Source organism: Python bivittatus, unplaced genomic scaffold (assembly GCF_059951505.1).
Source record: "Python bivittatus isolate LINGU-HERP-01145 unplaced genomic scaffold, Pbiv_v1 ctg000200_np1212, whole genome shotgun sequence".
NCBI lineage: Eukaryota > Metazoa > Chordata > Lepidosauria > Squamata > Pythonidae > Python > Python bivittatus.
Window position 1 is genome coordinate 22039124 of NW_028277040.1, and position 17883 is coordinate 22057006.

Below are 17883 nucleotides of genomic sequence, written 5' to 3' on the forward strand. Positions count from 1 at the left end.
ATATTTGAGCAGAGCAATGTGGTCACCTGGACAGTATAGGGGGTAATAAAAATGTTTTGAATATCCTTATGAAGTGAGCACTGAAAGAGGACCTGCTCAGTGGACTTCAACTTTCCCAGCCCTACAACGATGTAAATGTTCCAAAAATGGGGCCTTTTTATATCTTCTCTCTAATATTGAAGAAGGGAGAGCATTAAAACACATTCATGTGAAGGCCCTTGTGCCCTTTGAAAGTTCTGTTTGAGGCAGGCTACCAGTACTACTGCATACTTTTGATTGTCAGGAAACAAAAGTTGACCAATCTATCTATAATAGCCTGAGCCGAGTCCTTATTTTTCAGTTTCAGTCAGACATGACTAGCTATCTTTCATGACTGCATGATTCTTTTTGTTATAGGGGCTCTTCTTAAGGCCAAGTCAGTTAAAACCACATTATGGGCAAAGTAATGTACAAAAACAACCAATGTCTATAGCTGATGTCTCCAATGTAATGCCCAGGTACACTAGTATGTTGTAGACACTTCCTTTGGCACCCGCCAGATCCCCTGCTCCACAGGACTACTTAAATACAGTGGTACCTCGGTTCACGAACGCTTCTGTTCACGAACAATTCGGTTCACGAACAGCTCCGGTCACAAAATTTTGCCTCCGTCCGCGAACTCCGCATCGGGTGACGAACAGGATCCATGGCCATTTTCCCTCCTGTGACACGTGGTCGTGGCTTCCTGTAGGGAGGGGGACTCTCCCTCCAAGCAATATCCGCCTCCCCACCCGCCTTGCCAGAAGTCACGTCGAGCAAGGTTAGCATCCTCTCTCTTCATGCTGTACTTTGTGTCATATTTTTGCGGTTTAAAAAAAAAAAAACATGGTTCAGAATAGATTAACCATAATTACATTGAACCTTATGGGGAAATTTGATTCGGTTCACGACCAATTCGGTTTGCAACCAGAGTCACAGAACGAATTAAGTTCATGAACCGAGGTACCACTGTATATATAATGCCAGCCTCCAGCATGATCCTTATTTACTAGATGTGAAAAATTCAGAAGAACAAAGCACAACATTGACGAGAAATACTGATTTTGACTGATTATGTGCCTTTAAGTCGGTGTTGATTCTTAGCGATCACATAGATTTTCTCTGCGATGAACTGTCCCTAACCTAGTCTTTCAGGTCTTCCATCTACACATTGCCACTGTGGAGTCCATCCACCTTGCTGCTGGTCCTCCTCTTCTCTTTCTGTCCACCTTTCCCAGCATTAGAGCCTTCTCCAGAGCTAGGTCTTCACATAATGTGTCTGAAATAGGATAATTTGAGCCTGGTCATTTGAGGAGAAATAACCAACTGTTTATTCAACGATTGTTGGGTCCCCACTTTACAAGAAAGACAAAACCCCAAACAATGGGAAGGCAACTTTTATAGAAATTGAGGGCTATAGGGCAGGAAATCCTAGGGATGTGATTTGTTGGCAACTTTTGGGAAAGCTAGGCAGGTCCTTGTCTGTGTACTTAGGGTTATTTCTCTTGTTAGGTAAAACTGCCCTTTCAGGAGCAGCAGCTGAGCTGGGGAGGTCCCTTGTTAAGGAGATGGAATACTGGGGTATCCCTGATGGGACTAGGCAAAGAGAGGAGCTGGGTTTGACCCTGGTCCCATCCAAAGGCAGAGAAGAAGGGTGTGCAGTCTCTATTTTGTTACATCTATTTTTCTCCACCACACTAAAATGCCTCTGGGCTCTAGGAAAAAGCTTTCCTAGAAAACAAAAATAAGCAGTTATGCATATGGATATTGTATCCTGTATGTAATATGGCTGGAAGACATATTTCTGTGTAAAGGTAGGTGATCCATTTATATGATCCTTCTGAATGAAATAACTAAAGAACATAATTTACCTCAGAGCATCTTGTAAAGAGAATGCAGGGAAGCCCTGTGTTTTGTACTGTGAGGGGGAAAAAAATCAGTTAATACAAATGTACTATAAGTCACTTGGAAGTTGAATTATTCTTGGAACCCTACTCATTCATGGCCTAGCCAGAGCAACTAGCCTCTAGCAGTAATTATTATGGCTAAGCATATTTTTAAAATGATTTTGAAGAGGTACTTTCGAATGCATGGGAAGGCAAACATAGCACATCTTACGTGTGTCTTTTTTCAGGCTCATGTGAAAGCCTGAAAAAATACTTATGTTAAAGAGGTGCTATGTTGACTCTTTAAAGCAACTGTGTCTTTAACACAACATATTAAAATAGCTACATCTTGTGCCAGAAGCTTGAAAAAAATGTGGTTACTTTAAAGAGGTTCTGTGATCATGCATGTATACATTCCAAGCACCTATTCTGAATCATGATTGAAGCATGTACAATCCAAGTAATTATATGTTTACATGGAACACATTTGCTTTAAATGCAAGGCCAAATAACTTTTCTTACCACTTTCAGAGAAGCACATTTGTTTCAGCTATATTATACTATGGCATGATACTATGGCATGCCTCAATCTGCTTACAAAAGCTGCATTTTCATAAAGCCTTGCCCACTGTTTTTTCTTTTCTTTTTTTTTGTTAATGACTATAGTATAACCCTTTTTTTCAGCGGCCATAACGATGAGTCAGAAAGACATGCTGAAACACTGAACCTTGGAATTGCCATACCTGATCAGACATGCTGGGTGCAGAGTCCAGTAACCTATTTCAAGATTACTTGTGAAGACTGAAAGTCGGTGCACTGACTCAACTGACTGTCTTGTTGCTGTTCCAGTATTAAAAATCTCAGCTATGCAGGGTAGACTTATGAAGTAGATCCACAGCATGTAAAAGTGATTTTAGGTGTTTGCTTACTTAAGTTACAATCCTATCATCTGTAAGTCCCTTTGATTACTATGAAGCTTCTAAGTAGATAACCATAGGCTTCTACTGGAATGTTTTTAATCTTTCTCCTCCCCTGCAAATAATCATTAGCAGGAATAAGAATAAGAGAAAAATACAGAAATAATGAATTTTAAAAAGGGGAGAACTGAGAATCATTGACCAAACTAGATTCACATGCTACAATAAACTATAGTTTGTTTAACTATGGCTTGTTCAACATAACTGGGTGGGTTCATAAAGGGCATTTAGTACAAGCCATGGCTTACAAACTCTAAAGGATGGGCTCACAAAACAAAATAAACCATATTGTGATGTGATGATATGCGAATTGATTGGGTTAATAATGCTCTGAATGCCAAAGGTCCAAAACATAACCTTCAGCATCTCCAAGTAGGGCTGGAAAACACTTGTGTATAAAAGCCAGTAAGAACTGCTGCCTGTCAATCTGGATTCATCCTGTCGTGTTTTCTGGGGAACAGCCTATTCTGATCTTGCATTGGGGAGTTGGCCAACAGACTTTCAGATCAGGTCAGCAGGCCAACAAGTCAATTTAAGCTACTTCAAATTGCAGATAGGTAAACAACTAAGGATTATATTAACATACCAGCAAAACAAACAGCTGTAACCTGCTTAACTGAGTTCCTATCAAGAGGCCAGAAGTGTCAAATACAGGAAGGGACTCCAGCCTATTTCTGAAAAGCACAGATGCATAGATCAGACACAGATACTGTGTTAAGCCACAGTGTAGCTAGTTTCTTTGTGTGTCATTTAGTGCAAGCCAACAAACCATGGTTAAACAATTCATGTCTTAGTATGCTATTAAGGGCTATTAAGAGGATAATATTAAGGTACATGTAACAATAGCTTGACATGGTATAGCTGTCTTTTCAAGTTACATTTGTTCACCATCCCATTAATATAAAAAAAGTGCTGGGGCATACAGTGGGCCATCTGTTTAAATAGGATAGTAATTAACTAGGCTTATATCTAACTATTTTGTCTCTGGCTGCACACATAACAATGGAACGTATCAGAACTCCCACACATATATATGATCCTTCTCTCTGGGGCTGGTATATGTGTTTGCCACAACTCCTGTAGTCCTGAACTATGTTACAGATCAGTTAACACATCTAGAAATATGTTTGATTCATGGTATATAAAATATGTTACAATACGATATATAAGTTTCTCCAAGATTTTGTTGAAATGCAGCATTTCACTACCGTGCTCCTTTCTGTTGGTCTTTCAATCTTAGTTATACACCCCCATCTTTCTAATCCCTCATCATTTGAAACTGCTTTCTCGTAACTACAGCTGATCTGGTCAGCCATAGCAGCAGCTGTAGGAACGGCAAATGCCAGACTGTAATTCATGTTTCAGGAATGTCTCCTGTGGGGGTTGAGCAATAACTATTTAGTGCAGTGTTTTTCAGAGTAGCTCAAATAACCAGTAATAGAAAAGAGGTGCGGTCAACAGGTTTTCTCTCTTTCGGTGTCTTTGAAAGAATACCTGTGGGTTCGGTTAGGAATTTTACAAAAGGTAGAGGCTAAAAGATTAACTTAACAAAGCCAGCTCGTGAGATACGGATGTAGCAGTTTGGGACTGAGTGAACTAATGCGATATAATATGAGGATAATCACGTCCATTCAGTAATAAGTTTCTTTCCTATACAAAAAGACACTAATCACACATGTCAAGATGCATCTATCATTTAAAAAATACAGTTTAAAACATCTGCAGTTTAAAATATTCTGCTTGTATCCAGCAAAAGACCCACTTTATATCTTTTGCCTAATGAGGAAATGACAAAATCTAATACAGCCCATTCGATTTTGAGAAAATGGCTTAGCACTAAGAAAAGGACACAAATCCTACTCTGGGTAACAGTGATTTGTGAAGCCCTCAGGTACAGGATGTCCTGATCTTTACTGGAGATGGTGGGATTTCCTCAGGAATCTCCCTTTCCTCTAAGCTAGAAACCTCCTTTCTGAAAATGCCTATGATAGAACTTGGGACTTCCCTCCCACACTGTCTGGATACTTCATTGTTACTCACAAGGTGATACTAGTCTGAATTGCACCTGAGTGGAATCAGGAACTGCTAATTCCATTCTTTTTAGACTCAGTAAAATTTCCCATCTTGTTTCCTGATTGAGGTGACCTATCCTGAGACCTGCACTTTAATACTGAGTTCCAACTCCTCCTATTATATACACGTAACATCTCAATAATCCTGTTACTCAGTTCTTTCTCTGCCTCCATCATGCCATTGGGAAGTTGTCTGGCCAAGATTTTCCATGTGATAAAGCCACTGTTATTTGGGAAAGGATAGGTTGCAAATTTCTTGTGAGAGGTCAGCAAGGCATTTGGGGAAGAAAGCTGCAAAGATCTGTTGTGACCTAGATGTCATTTCTGATATAATTCTGTAGGTATTATATCAAAATACCAACTACACAGATTCTAAAGACTCCATTCCAAAGGTTGTAGTGCGAGGATGGGGCCATGATGGTAGGATACTGAAAAATTCTATTGGCCCCTAAGCTCTTTAACATCTATATTAAGTTGTTGGACAGAGGGGAACATCTGAGTTTTCTTTTCTGTATTATCTAAACTGCACTGTAGAGGAGTTGACCTATTGTCTTAAATCTTGAATGAGTCAGATGAGGGCCTATAAATAATCCTGGTACGATACAAGAATGTTGTGATGAGGGGCTAGGAATAAGCATTCAACAAGCTATGGTTGGAACAACATTTCCTGAAAGAGCAGGTATGTCTATCAATGTAGACATTTACGTGGCTTTAGTGATTTGGAGCACCTTTGATCTGATCTGCCAACTGCAGCCATTCCTGGACAGGGATAGCCTGATCATACTAGTCCATTACACTGGTGTGGCCATATTATATCATTCTGCAGGAATTATGGGAGGTTCCTCATTTGCTGTCAGGCCCACTTCAGGATGCTGATGCTGGCTTTAAATCCCTCAGAGGTTGGGGCCCAAATATCTGGAGGAGTGCCTCTTCCTCTACTATTTTAAGCCCTTCAAAATAGGACCATGTTCCATTTAAGTGTGTGATGTATGTAAAAAGAGAGCTTTCTCTTTAACGGTATCTTAGCTTCTGAAAGGGCTACAACTAGCATCAACTCCATGTTCTTTTCAGTGCTGAGTTAAAACATCTTATTTGCCTAGTCATTTTAACCAATTGCCTCCCTGCTCAATAGTCATGGCTCTTAATTTTATTGTATTGCTTTTTTGTTGTAATATATATATAATGTGTGTGTCTGTGTGTGTAAATAATTTGTATATTCCTTGGGATCCTTGGAGGACCTATGTATTCATTTTTAATTATTTTTTATGTGCCATTCCTTTATTAGTTATGATCCTGAGAAATTATAAGTATGACATCACAAAAAATAGTTTTTCTTTTCTTTGAACAACAATACACAAAATTATCTTTCATGCCTTTTCTTAAAGTTTGCTGGAAAGGAATTTATTATTCAAACATAGAGTCTACTGTACTGTTTTGAGGGCTTGGGGTTAATGTTTAAAAACATCATAAAATCCATAAAGTTGGGTTAATTTAAAAAACAAAATAAATAAACACATAATATTTAATATGTAAGAGAGTTTTGTGTTTTTGTTCCTCCAATGTTATCCTACATTATGGGCTATGAATCAAATACCCATTTTGGTTGGGGAAAACAGCAATGATGTAATAATATAAATTGTTCATATTTATTTATTTATTTATTTATTTATTTAAAACATTTATATAGCCGCCCATCTTATATCAAACTCTGGGTAGCTCCCAGCCAACAGTTAAAACAACATCAATATACATATATCTATTAAAACCATGAACATTAAAACCTGGCACCAAGTTAAACTTTCACATGCAGTCCATCCCTAAATCCTCTCATCAACCTCACCCTATCCCAGCGTTTGAGGGAAAAGTCAGGTCTTAAGTGCTTTTCTGAAGGCTAGGAGGGTGGGGGCCTGCCATACTTCAGGGAGAAAGGTGTTCCACAGGGTATGGGCTGCCAGTGAAAAGGCACACTTCCTAGATCCCATAAGATGGCAATGTTTAAAGGAAGGGACTAGGAGTGTGCCCACCCTATCTGATCTTTGACTAACTATGGTATTAGAAAAACATTTAGAGCCAAGATAGTATTGGTTCAAGATCCTATTGAACATCACAAAGATCCAACAAGGATGCTTTAAAAAAATATAAATGATTTGCTGCTTACCTGCCTTTATGAACTGTAATTTCATTTGTATGGTATTGTTTTGTTCAGATTATAACTCTGAGACCCCTAAAAAACAAAAAATACATACTGTAAAACATCAGTGAACAGATACTACAGTAATATGTCAAGGTCTCTGTTGTCTCTTAATCTGTACCATTTTTGCTTGTGATTCCATAAGGTACAAATCACTTTTTTAAAAATTCCATCTGCCAACTATCAGACAATTTACTATACCATACCCTGCAATTTTTGCTTAGTTTTTTTTTTCCAAAAGAAGAATTTCCAATGAGAAGATTGTTCGTTTTCCCAGAACTAAGCCACAATATTTTTTTCCTAAGAAAATACAAATATGTTCCTAATCTGCACAGTTAGTTCATTAGACAACAATGGACATATAATCTTCTGGCACAACTCCCAGTAGCCACAGCCAATCTGGCCAATGGTGAAGGATGCTTGTTATTCAGTAGCATCTGGAGAACCATAGGTTATCTACCCTGATTTAGCACAGAGCCTCTTACTGCCTCTCTGACCCACCATCACCACTTTGCAGCTGCAGTGCACATCTGGTCTATTCAAGCAGCAGAATAAAATAGTAGAATCCGGAGGTGACAGAATCACCTCCAAATGCCCAGAATCACCTCATCATTTCATCATACGTTTCTATGTGTTAAAAACTCCCATTTTAGAAGAAAAAGAAGAGGAGGAAAGGTTCTAGTGCATTCCTCTTCCTGTCAAGTTAGTTTCTATTTGCAGAAGGCTGGCTTCTTTTTTTCAGATGGGAAGCATTTAAATGTGATACACCCCTGATCCGAAATGGTAAACCTACCCTGCATATCAAAATTGTGCCATCTTATTCCCATCTCATCCCCTTGTGTTACTGACACTAACAAGATGCAGATTTTCTTTTCAGTAAGAGTGCTGGTAATGAAGGATTAGATTTTATCTTCATTGTTTAAATGAAATCTCCGCTGCTCAGGCAGTGTACGTTTCTTCCGTCAATCATGGCACGGTCTCTGTCTCCTGGATCTGCCTGGTGTTTCATCCAATCATGTCATTTAATGTCTCTATCTCTTTCCTCACAACTCTAATCTATAGACTCTAACACTTTTAATATTTGACCAGTTAAATTACTTTATTTAAATGGCCTGTGGTGGAGTCGAACACTCAAAGCACTGAAATAATACAAGGTCTGGAAAATAGAGAGAAATGAGAAAGGGAGGAGGAGGAGGAGGAAGACGAGCAGGGAGGAGGAGGAGGAATCCTTCTTTGAGGGGTGAAGTGAGGGAAAAAACTAACAAAATATGTCTGATACAGAATTTGTACAGTGAAGACAAAGCCAGATATAGTAGCTTCTATAGAATCTTCTCTTGAGAATCTCCACTATATTAAATGATATCCCATAAAAGTTAATTGGCTGTGTACCGCGGAACAAAATTTAGAAAGTGGTAGGATGATGGGTAATTCTGAAAGAAGAGTAATGTGCACAGTGCCAGGGATTTTAAAATGCCATTTTCCTAGAAGCTGGCCCAGAGCTGAATCCAGCTACCACTGAATTTCCTAAATCACACTGATTTTAATTGAGGAAATGAAACATTTCCCCCCCAATTTAAATAAGTGGGATTTTAAAATAATTTCATCTGATTTGTGCTCCTGTTGCCTGTGAAGCCATGGAAACATTTGATTCAAAATAGGTACCACACAAAGAGTCAAAAGATGGAAAAGAAAGTAGACATCACATGGTAACAGTTATCCTTTGAACTATTAATTATGTAATCAAATTAGAGCAAATTTTAATAATTCAAGGACTAACATTTCTTATCTATTTTTCTAAAGATCTGTCAATGAATTTTAATTAAATAAAAAATCTTCGTTCTGATCCTATGCATATTTAGGGTATACCCCAGTCAGTGTGCATAACTAACTTTTGAATCAATGTTCCCAACAATGGAATACAAAGCCAGAATAATAGATATTTCCAAGGATTCAAAGTTACTTGAATCTGTTAAAAGAACATGGAGAAGATCAATAAGCATTAATTATAGAACCAATTGGACCAGCATAATTAATCTCTTCATACATCTGGGGAAAATATATTTCAGTTCATTGCATGCATATAAAGTGCTATTATCTGTCATTGTCCCCGCAATTTTCTAGTAATTCTCATGGTGTAAAAATATTGCATTTAGAGCAACAGTTCCACAATAAATTGAGATAGTCTTCTGCTCACAGAGCTGAAAAAGACAAAATGAAGGGTCCAGTAAATGAAATTCAATTATTAATGTGTCTTCATAATGGGAGAATGATGTTATTTTACAGCAGCATTCCCCAACATGGTGCCCTATAAATATCTTAAACTACAATATACCCTCCAACCAGCACGGGAGGAGAGGAAAGATCCTTTGCACTAGTCTTTTTCTATTCCTGCACGTTAATGTTTTGGTTGAATGGTGTATCTGCAAAAAATGTAGTGTGAAGTTAGGTTTCTTCTTTGGTTTCAATCTTTGAATAAAGTCTTTGTGAAAACTGTGTACATAATTTTCTTGGCCTGCTGGTCAATAAGAGAACTTTTAAATCATACTTGGCCTTTATTAAACTATATATTCAATTTTTAATTGAAAAGGATAAAAGAGAATTCTAAACACACCAAAAGAGCCTAGTGGAAGATGTATGGGCAAAATACCAGGAAAAAAACTAGAAAGTAAGTAGGAGGAGTTGGAGAAATCTGAAAAGCTCCAGGAAAATAAGAGAGGAGTGGGCTGGAGATCATCAAATAATTGTCAGAAAACTTAGTATATTAAACTATTTCAGGTTAAATAGTATAACTAGTCCTTCTTAGCAATAGTTGGATTGGGGGAAGTCTATATCATTAGATCTTCCTCGCTCCCATTTGGAGGAAAAGAATTATAGTAACTCACTAACTTTTCATGGGGATTTCTTGACAAATAATGTAGCAATTTAGGAGGAAACTTTTATTCACACGGAAGCATCCATATCTGATCCTGCTTCCAGCTTTTTTGGGTGGAAGGTTGACCTGGCCTGGCTTTGCCAATCTTCTTGGTGCATTGAAAAGAAAGTCAAGAAATGAAAGCGCCTGTTTCAGACACCAAGAAAACTGAGAAGATAAGAAAAGTTGAAGTTCTAAAAAGAACCTTTTTCACCGAGCTTGCTAATAAAGACGATCCATCTCTTCATTACCATGCTACACATCCACCTCAGTTAGACTTCACAAAAGGGGAAAAAAGCGGTCTTTATAGTTGTACATGATTATATTTTCCTTTTGTATTGAGTTCAAAGTCTTTTTTTTTAAAGCATGAGTAGATTGCTCACAATGTAATGGGCCATTCCCAGGAAATGAGGGGGAAATGGCCTTTGCGTTTTTATATGAATACAATAGGTTATGTATAAAAACAGTTTTAAAAAAATTAATGCATATTAGCTTCGAACAGCCATATTCTAACACCGTGTGGCTCTTCCAGTAGAGCAGATGAATGGAGGTATAGAAGAAGAAGAAACCTTCAATGACAAAGAGATAAAGGTTTAACTAAAAGGACCTGGATCTGTGTTTCAGGTAGCTCTATATGTTCCATCAGGAAATGAGTTATTAGGAGTAATGAAATCAGAGATCGGCAATACAAAAACTTTTCAGATCCTTCAGAACAAGGCAATGACACTGGCCCTTTACTTCTTCACTTTGTAATGATTTCCTTTGAATGGCGGTTCTGAAAAAGCTGCGAGACGTCTTCCTGTTAGTGCTTTTTCATCTGTTCCAAACATTGGCCAATAATAACCCCAAACCTATTCTTCCCTTCCTTTTTTTTAAGCATATATTGACTATAATGACTATCAATTATCTAGTCAATGTATCAGATTTGAGAAAGAGTTAGAGCTCCTCTATGCTGTTGCCAGATGCCAATATAGAAGTTTGATGAGGTGGAGCAGGAACGTCGAGTTTTATACAGCTATTACTTTCCCTACCATATCGCCCATTGTAGAAAGAAAAGCATGACAACATTGTGACATGTTAGCAAAAATTGTGGTCCATTGTTCCTAACAGTTTTAGAAACAAGTCTTCGATTGAAAGAAGCATTTTCTTTTAAGTGTGACATTTGCAAGAAAGCAGGAAAACATGCTAAATTGCTTTCAAAGGAACCCTTCTTCTTAAATGCCCTGACCAGCTAAGCCTAAAGTTAATAGGATGAGTTGCAATAACTCAAACCAAGCAACTAAACTTCCCTTACAAAAAGATAGGCCTTTTGGCAAACTTTATCTATTTGCTTGTTACAGTAAAGGCTGTCCAATAACTAAAGATCTCTAGAATATGCAAAGAATGGATAAATTAAAACTTAACATTCAAAATAATTAAACAATAAGTAGGCAACCTTTCTCAATATGATGACCTATAGGAGAGACATTATAGGCGTTGGTCCAACATATCTGATGGCACTAAGTGATGTAGAATATGATACACAATCTTACTATACTGATATTTTGGGACCTTTCTTCCATAATTCACAGAGTTTTCCCTATTTTTTCCAGATTTTGCCCTGCAAAATCAGCAAGCTGTTTGAGAATGGATCTTTCAAATCTTTTTAGTTCTTTCTTTGTTCCTATCCCATTGATTTGCTAAGGATTCACCAAGTTGACACTAACTGATTTCCTAACAGTTCAAGGAATGTTTTGAAATCTTGAGTCTCAATGTATCAGTACAGCTGTGCACTCAGTTGAAATAGCTGCCTACATTTGCACTGAATGAAATGGAAATAAAATAAACCAATATGGAAAGCTCAGTGAAATATGTTTTTTCATCAGAACACTGCCTTTATGGAAACTTGGCAGATGCTGATATTTTAAATTAGGAGTTTGTTGGAAGGACGTAGTATGGGTTTATTTGTTTTTCAGTTTTTTTAGCAACTGTACATCATCATATTTATATAGCAGATGCCATTTGTGCCATATAAAATAAGATGGAAGGGTCACAGTCACAATAGCCCATGTCAGGCCCACTTGGCAGGATTTACATATGATTAAGACAGAGCAATGGTTATCTTGTGCAAATAGAAAAGTGAAACTAATATGTCATTATCCAGGCTTACAAATGCACAATTTAACTACATATTTAATCTGTTTGACTGCAAAGATCTAGGAAGGAAGAAAATTTGGCAGGAGGAAATCAAGATATACTTCAAAAATCCAAAAATAGTATTTTCCACTATTAGTTTCCAATGGAATGGCATATTTTAAGAATGTAGAATTCAAGCACGCAAACAATTATCTCTCAGCACTGAACATCGAAAAAGATGATCACAGAGTTGGAAGGGATCTTAAAGGCTATCTAGCACAAGATCCTGCTCTGAGCAGGATCCACTAGAGCATTTCTGAGAGACAAGCAGCATCTGGTTAAAGAACTCCATAATCAGAGAATTCACCATTTTAGGTGGAAGACTGTCCCACTAGCTGACAGCTCATGTTGTCAGGCAGAAAATATTTATTTAGAGTTTAAAAAAAGATAACAACATTGCTATGAAACTAATCAGTTATATTACCATTATACTGTAGGAAAAAGGCTAAAATATAGAAGCAGATATCAGCGTGGTTCTTTATCTTAGCTATATTAATGTGCATTCCTCCAGTCTCTGGTTTGCGGAAAAGTATGCCAGCATGACAGACATCTGCAAGATTCACTGCTTTCATCAAATGCACCATAAGCTACACTCCTTTCATATGAGCATGCTGGGTCATAACATGCATACAAAAGGATGGAACTTGCATTGCATTGGTACAACACTGTTTTCATCATTTGTTCCTCTTGCCTCTGTGGGCACCACTGGCCAAGATAAATGGCTCTGTCCCTCCCACCTAGGCCGATTCTACCTCAGTAATGAGGGTAGCAACTGATGTAGTTTTTGCAATTGAATGGGAGAAAAGCAAAAGAAAGCAGTTACTGGTTTCCCCTGGCTTCATTTGCCTTACCACCAAGTGTCACCTGCCAGCAGGGAAAAAATCCATAATTTTTTCCAATAAGAAGAATCCAATAATTCTCCTTAACATAGATTGGTTGAGGAGGAGACAAGTTTTGACAGATGGTTAGACCAGCAGGTTTAGCTATCTGTCAAAACCTGATCTGGTTTTGTGCAATTGTTTGGCATAGATGCATTGAAAGGAAGCCTGATTATCAGCTAAGACTTGGATACAATTTTAGCACTATTCTGGATTCTAGTGCTGTTATTTTGGAACTGTGAGATAGATAGATAGATAGATAGATAGATAGATAGATAGATAGATAGATGGATGGATGGATGGATGGATGGATGGATGGATGGATGGATGGATGGATGGATGGATATGAGGTCTATAGATTATTCATACATATATATATAAAAAGACACCACCACCCCCATAGGTAACTGGTACAGAATTAGCAGCTGGGAAGTTAAGTGGGAAGGAGCTCTCCCAACATGTCGAACAGGTGTAATATTTGGCTGTCTTCCCTTATAAGTTAGACTTCAAAATTTAAAATAAAAATCTTCAGAAAATAAAAATCTGGAAGTGGGGAGGATGCAGAGAAACATGAAGACAAAAGAGAGATTGTTATAAAGTTAACTGCCTGCAAATCTTCATTCTGTCTCTCTGCCCGCCCCCCCAATAAATTGGTAACACAAAATGTCTGGTGTATGCTACTCATTCAGTTAATATTACTTTTGCAAGGCATTGTGAGAGTTTGCCACCCTTTTTATCTTCCTCTCTCCATTCTTTCCAACTGCTATTGTAGACAACATAGTTTTTTAATGGCACACTACTACCTTTCTTCAGACAAAAATGTAGAAATAAATAAATCAGGAATGCAAAGTAGCAATTCTAACTTATTTATATACAAGAGAGAGAGAGATTTATACACACACATATACACACTATTATTTCTGTATTCCTTCTTTAAAAAAAACAACTCTCTAAAAAAGAGAACACTACCACATTAAAAGCATAGGGAGAGGGAGGGCATGGAGAGTGGAAAGAGGTAGGGCGGCTCCTGTCATTTACATGTGGAAAATACGCTTCTGCCATTGTCCAAAGGCATGTGTCTAAGATAGCCTTGCAATGATTTACTAAAAATAAGGGGAAACAATCCAGACAAGGAGACCAGACAAGAAGGGGAAAACTCACCTCTCTAAAGACTGAGTGAGAGACACCTGCAAACCCACAAGCCAACGCGCAGACATCCAAGGGCTCGCACTCTCCATATGTAGCATTGGTCCTTGGATATTTGAGTGCATGGTCATGTTCTGTTTTTTGAAACACACGTCTACTGCTCATTCGTAAGAACAATAAACTTGTGTTCTAAGGAGCCTACAGAATACTGACAAGAGCTTCACAAAGCGTTATCAGGCACTGTACATGCAGATGCCTCTAGGGAAGTCAGGAGCCTGGCCACTCCTGTAACTCAAGCCAAAATGGCCACGGAGGGCAGTACGTAGTGTTGGAGGGATGGGCTGTGTCTGCAGCAGGCTAACGTGACCAAGAGAGGCTAGGCAGATCTCTTCCCCCGACCATCAATGAGGTTGATAGATTATTCATACAGTAAGAGTTCTGACAGGAGAAAAGGAAAAACAATGTTTTAAAACTGGAACAATGAATATAAGAATAATGTCTTTTAACTTCTGAGGGATACCAATAATTATGCCCATGCCATTTTCATTTGTTTTATTATTTAGAAGAATATGTGAAGTATACATCAAAAGCAAACTGTCTGCTTTATGGACTATAGAATAAAGAATGGTGGATGCCATTTACTTGTGTCAGCTTCAACTTATTTCACGGCAAATTGGGATTCTTTAGGAAAAGGTGGAGGGGTACCAATATTTTTAGCCCCACCTGCATTAGACTGGTATACTACTGTCATTCAAAGATCTGCAATCCATCTGTATCGCAGTGAAGTAATGACCTGATACACGTATGTCTTGGAGAGAAAAAGAATGGGTAGGTAGCTCTACACGTCTTTTGGATCTGGTCCCAGATACCACTGGCATTCTGCCCAGGACACATGTCTCTTAAAAGATGAAAGAGAAAAAAAATGTTTCCTACTACCACTTTATACACAAAAACCTTCACTGGTAAAGTGATCATTGAGCAGACTCTTGTTCCTTATTTCCGCTCTTGTTCCTTTTTTGCCTGCCGCTAGTTTAAAATTTTATGTCCAACAGGTTTTTGCCACCTCAGATATAATAAATTGGTGTGATATCCACGTTGAGATTACGGTGTGGGCAAATAAAATGCAGAGGTAATTCTCAACCATGGATTGATAACCCTAACCCAACCCTAACCTAACTCTAACCCATTTGGTGGGGGAGGCAAGAGAGCCAAAATAAGCAGACGTATAATCAGTTGGTGTGCAAAACTCACTGCTGGGCACAAGCTTTTTGGCAGTCAAAAAAGGAACAAAAGTTCTTATTTTTGTTACAAATTATCATTCTAATCTCTCTGGAAAACAAGAATATGGTTAAATAAAACATTGCAAAAGTTGTACAAAATTGTCTATATTTGACATATTTTAATTTCTGCATTAGAGATACACAAAAGCCTAAGGTCCAGGAATACTGTAGTATGTTCTCAGATTCCATTTTGTTCTTGGAAGATGCCCATCTAGTGGTTCCTGAAGAAGTGAACCATGGACCGCACCTGTTCTGGAATAATCGCTACCAGAACATGATGGATCCGAGCAGCCAAGTCGGTGCATTTGAACAAAAAGGGAACATTCCAGGAATTACCAAAGCACTCCATCCCCAAACCCCTGAATTTAGCACATCTCTCTTCTATGCATATATTTAAGAGGAATCAAAGGGCTCATGACTAGAAGTGCCATAAAACATGTAAGTGTTGACTCATACAGTACATTTTATCCAAACAAGTTTTGCTAATGTAATTTTCCATTATATATATATAGGGAATGGAATTCTATATATCCATTTCATTCATATTGTGAGAAGGCAGGGAGAAGTGAGGGCCTCAAACGAACCATGTTTGCTAAGGGAGAGCGCTGTGCACCATGGGGCAGCCTTGGGGGGGACGGCAGGAGGGAGGATGGGCAGAAGGCACACTCGCACCAGAGTGGAGAGGGACGGCAGGAGGGAGGAAAGACTGCAGGCAAGAGGCATGTTCGCACCAGAGTGAAGAGAAACGGCAGGGGGCGGCTGTCGGGTCAAGTGGGGATTGGAATGTGTATTGCGCTGATTGGATTCGGAAAGTGGAATGTCTGCGGTTTTGCGGTTAATTAGCGGCGCTCCGGGGCGGTAAAAAGGTGAGATTGTGAGCCAAGCCCTCGTAGGAGGGGGAGGACAGATAGGGGGTATAAAAACCTGTCAGACCTTGCTTCGGGGTTCCTCCATTGCTGCGGGAGGGACCCACCTTTGCAAACGTGCCCAATAAAAACTTCTGTCTACTGGATAACCGAACCCGTGTCTGTCGTTTTCTGACAAAATTGGCGAGCCAGCCAGGAGTCCTCGACGTGGACCGGACTGTGGGGAACCGGTGAGTAATCGGCCGTAACACCCCGTTGAGGTGTCTCCCGTTTTCCCCGGAGTCGGGTCCAGGACGGGACTCCAATCGCCAGTCAGACAGAAGTAAAGAGGAAGTCGGCCGACGAGGGGACCTCCGGGAGGTCTGGTGAGTACAGCCTACCCATAATCTCGGGGAGATTAGCGTGGTTACGAGGCGTTGGACGCCGCAAGGGGACAGAAGAGTCCGGGACCTTCTGTAAGGTGGGAAACGTAGTCAGGAAGGATGGGTAAGGCGCAGAGTAAGAGTGTAAGGCCAGGGGCCAGTGGGAAAAACGCAGTAGGGGGAATCCCCACGGATTCTCCATTAGGACAATTGTTGCAACAATGGGAGACACCCTGGTTGTGTCCATTCACCAGGGGTCTGGAAAAACCGACCATGATAACTTTGTGCACTAAAGAATGGCCAAAATATCCACTAGTGGACCCCGAATTCCCCTACCATTGGGATACTCTTGGAATCCCCAGTAATTACTGGGTGACCCAACTAAAAAAAAAAAAAACTACATTGTGGAGCATAAAATGTTAACACAGGAACCCTATGTGGAAGTCTGGTTCCATGTTCATTGGGAGGGGCCTCGACCCAAGTTAGCCAAAATTTTTGTCCAAAAAGAACAGGAGGATGAGGAGGAGGACCTCTGGCTGACTAGACCTCAATGGGGGCCGCCACCTCCTCCTCCTCCTCCTCTTCCTACCGCTCCCCCTCCGGCGCCCCCACCCTATCCCGGGCTGCGGAAAGAGCTGGACCAGCTGAATCAAGACATTCAGAACTTGCCCTTTAGTCTAAGGTCGGCCAGTGCCTTCCCCGTCCAGGAAGTCCCGAACGGAACGAACGCACAAGGGGTGACCGTCACCAGTTACGTAACAGTTCCCATCAAACCCAGTGAGTTGAGGGAATTAAAAAAGACCCTCCCTCGTATGCAAGAGAACGCCCATACCGCCGCCGAACAATTGGAACTTTTTCTCGGCCCGGTGGAATACTCCTGGGGGAACTGAATTACATTTTAGCCCACCTCTATACGCCAGAAGAGAGGGGCCAGATTTGGCGAGCTGCGCTCGGGGCTTGGGAGCAAAGGAATGCAAATGTCCCAAATGCCCCGGCCGCAGATACTAAATTCCCTCTGGCAGACCCAAATTGGGATCCCAATAATGCTGAACATCGGGAGAACATGAGAGGAGTTTCCCCCTGTACGACTAGAGGGGTCATGGTTCCCCAACCGGGACCCA

At 39.7% G+C, this 17883-nt stretch overlaps 1 long non-coding RNA gene across 1 annotated transcript in view; it reads right to left on the reverse strand.

Annotated features, from left to right (window-relative positions):
• Positions 1-838: 838 nt before the first annotated feature.
• LOC148216554 (uncharacterized) overlaps positions 839-17883 on the reverse strand; it is a 58583-nt gene continuing 41538 nt past the window's right edge. The window contains exons 3-5 of the long non-coding RNA XR_015795222.1: positions 7112-7177; positions 1890-1936; positions 839-1297 (exon numbers count right to left, since the gene is read on the reverse strand). This is a non-coding gene — a long non-coding RNA (uncharacterized LOC148216554). The remainder of the gene's footprint in view (positions 1298-1889; positions 1937-7111; positions 7178-17883) is intronic.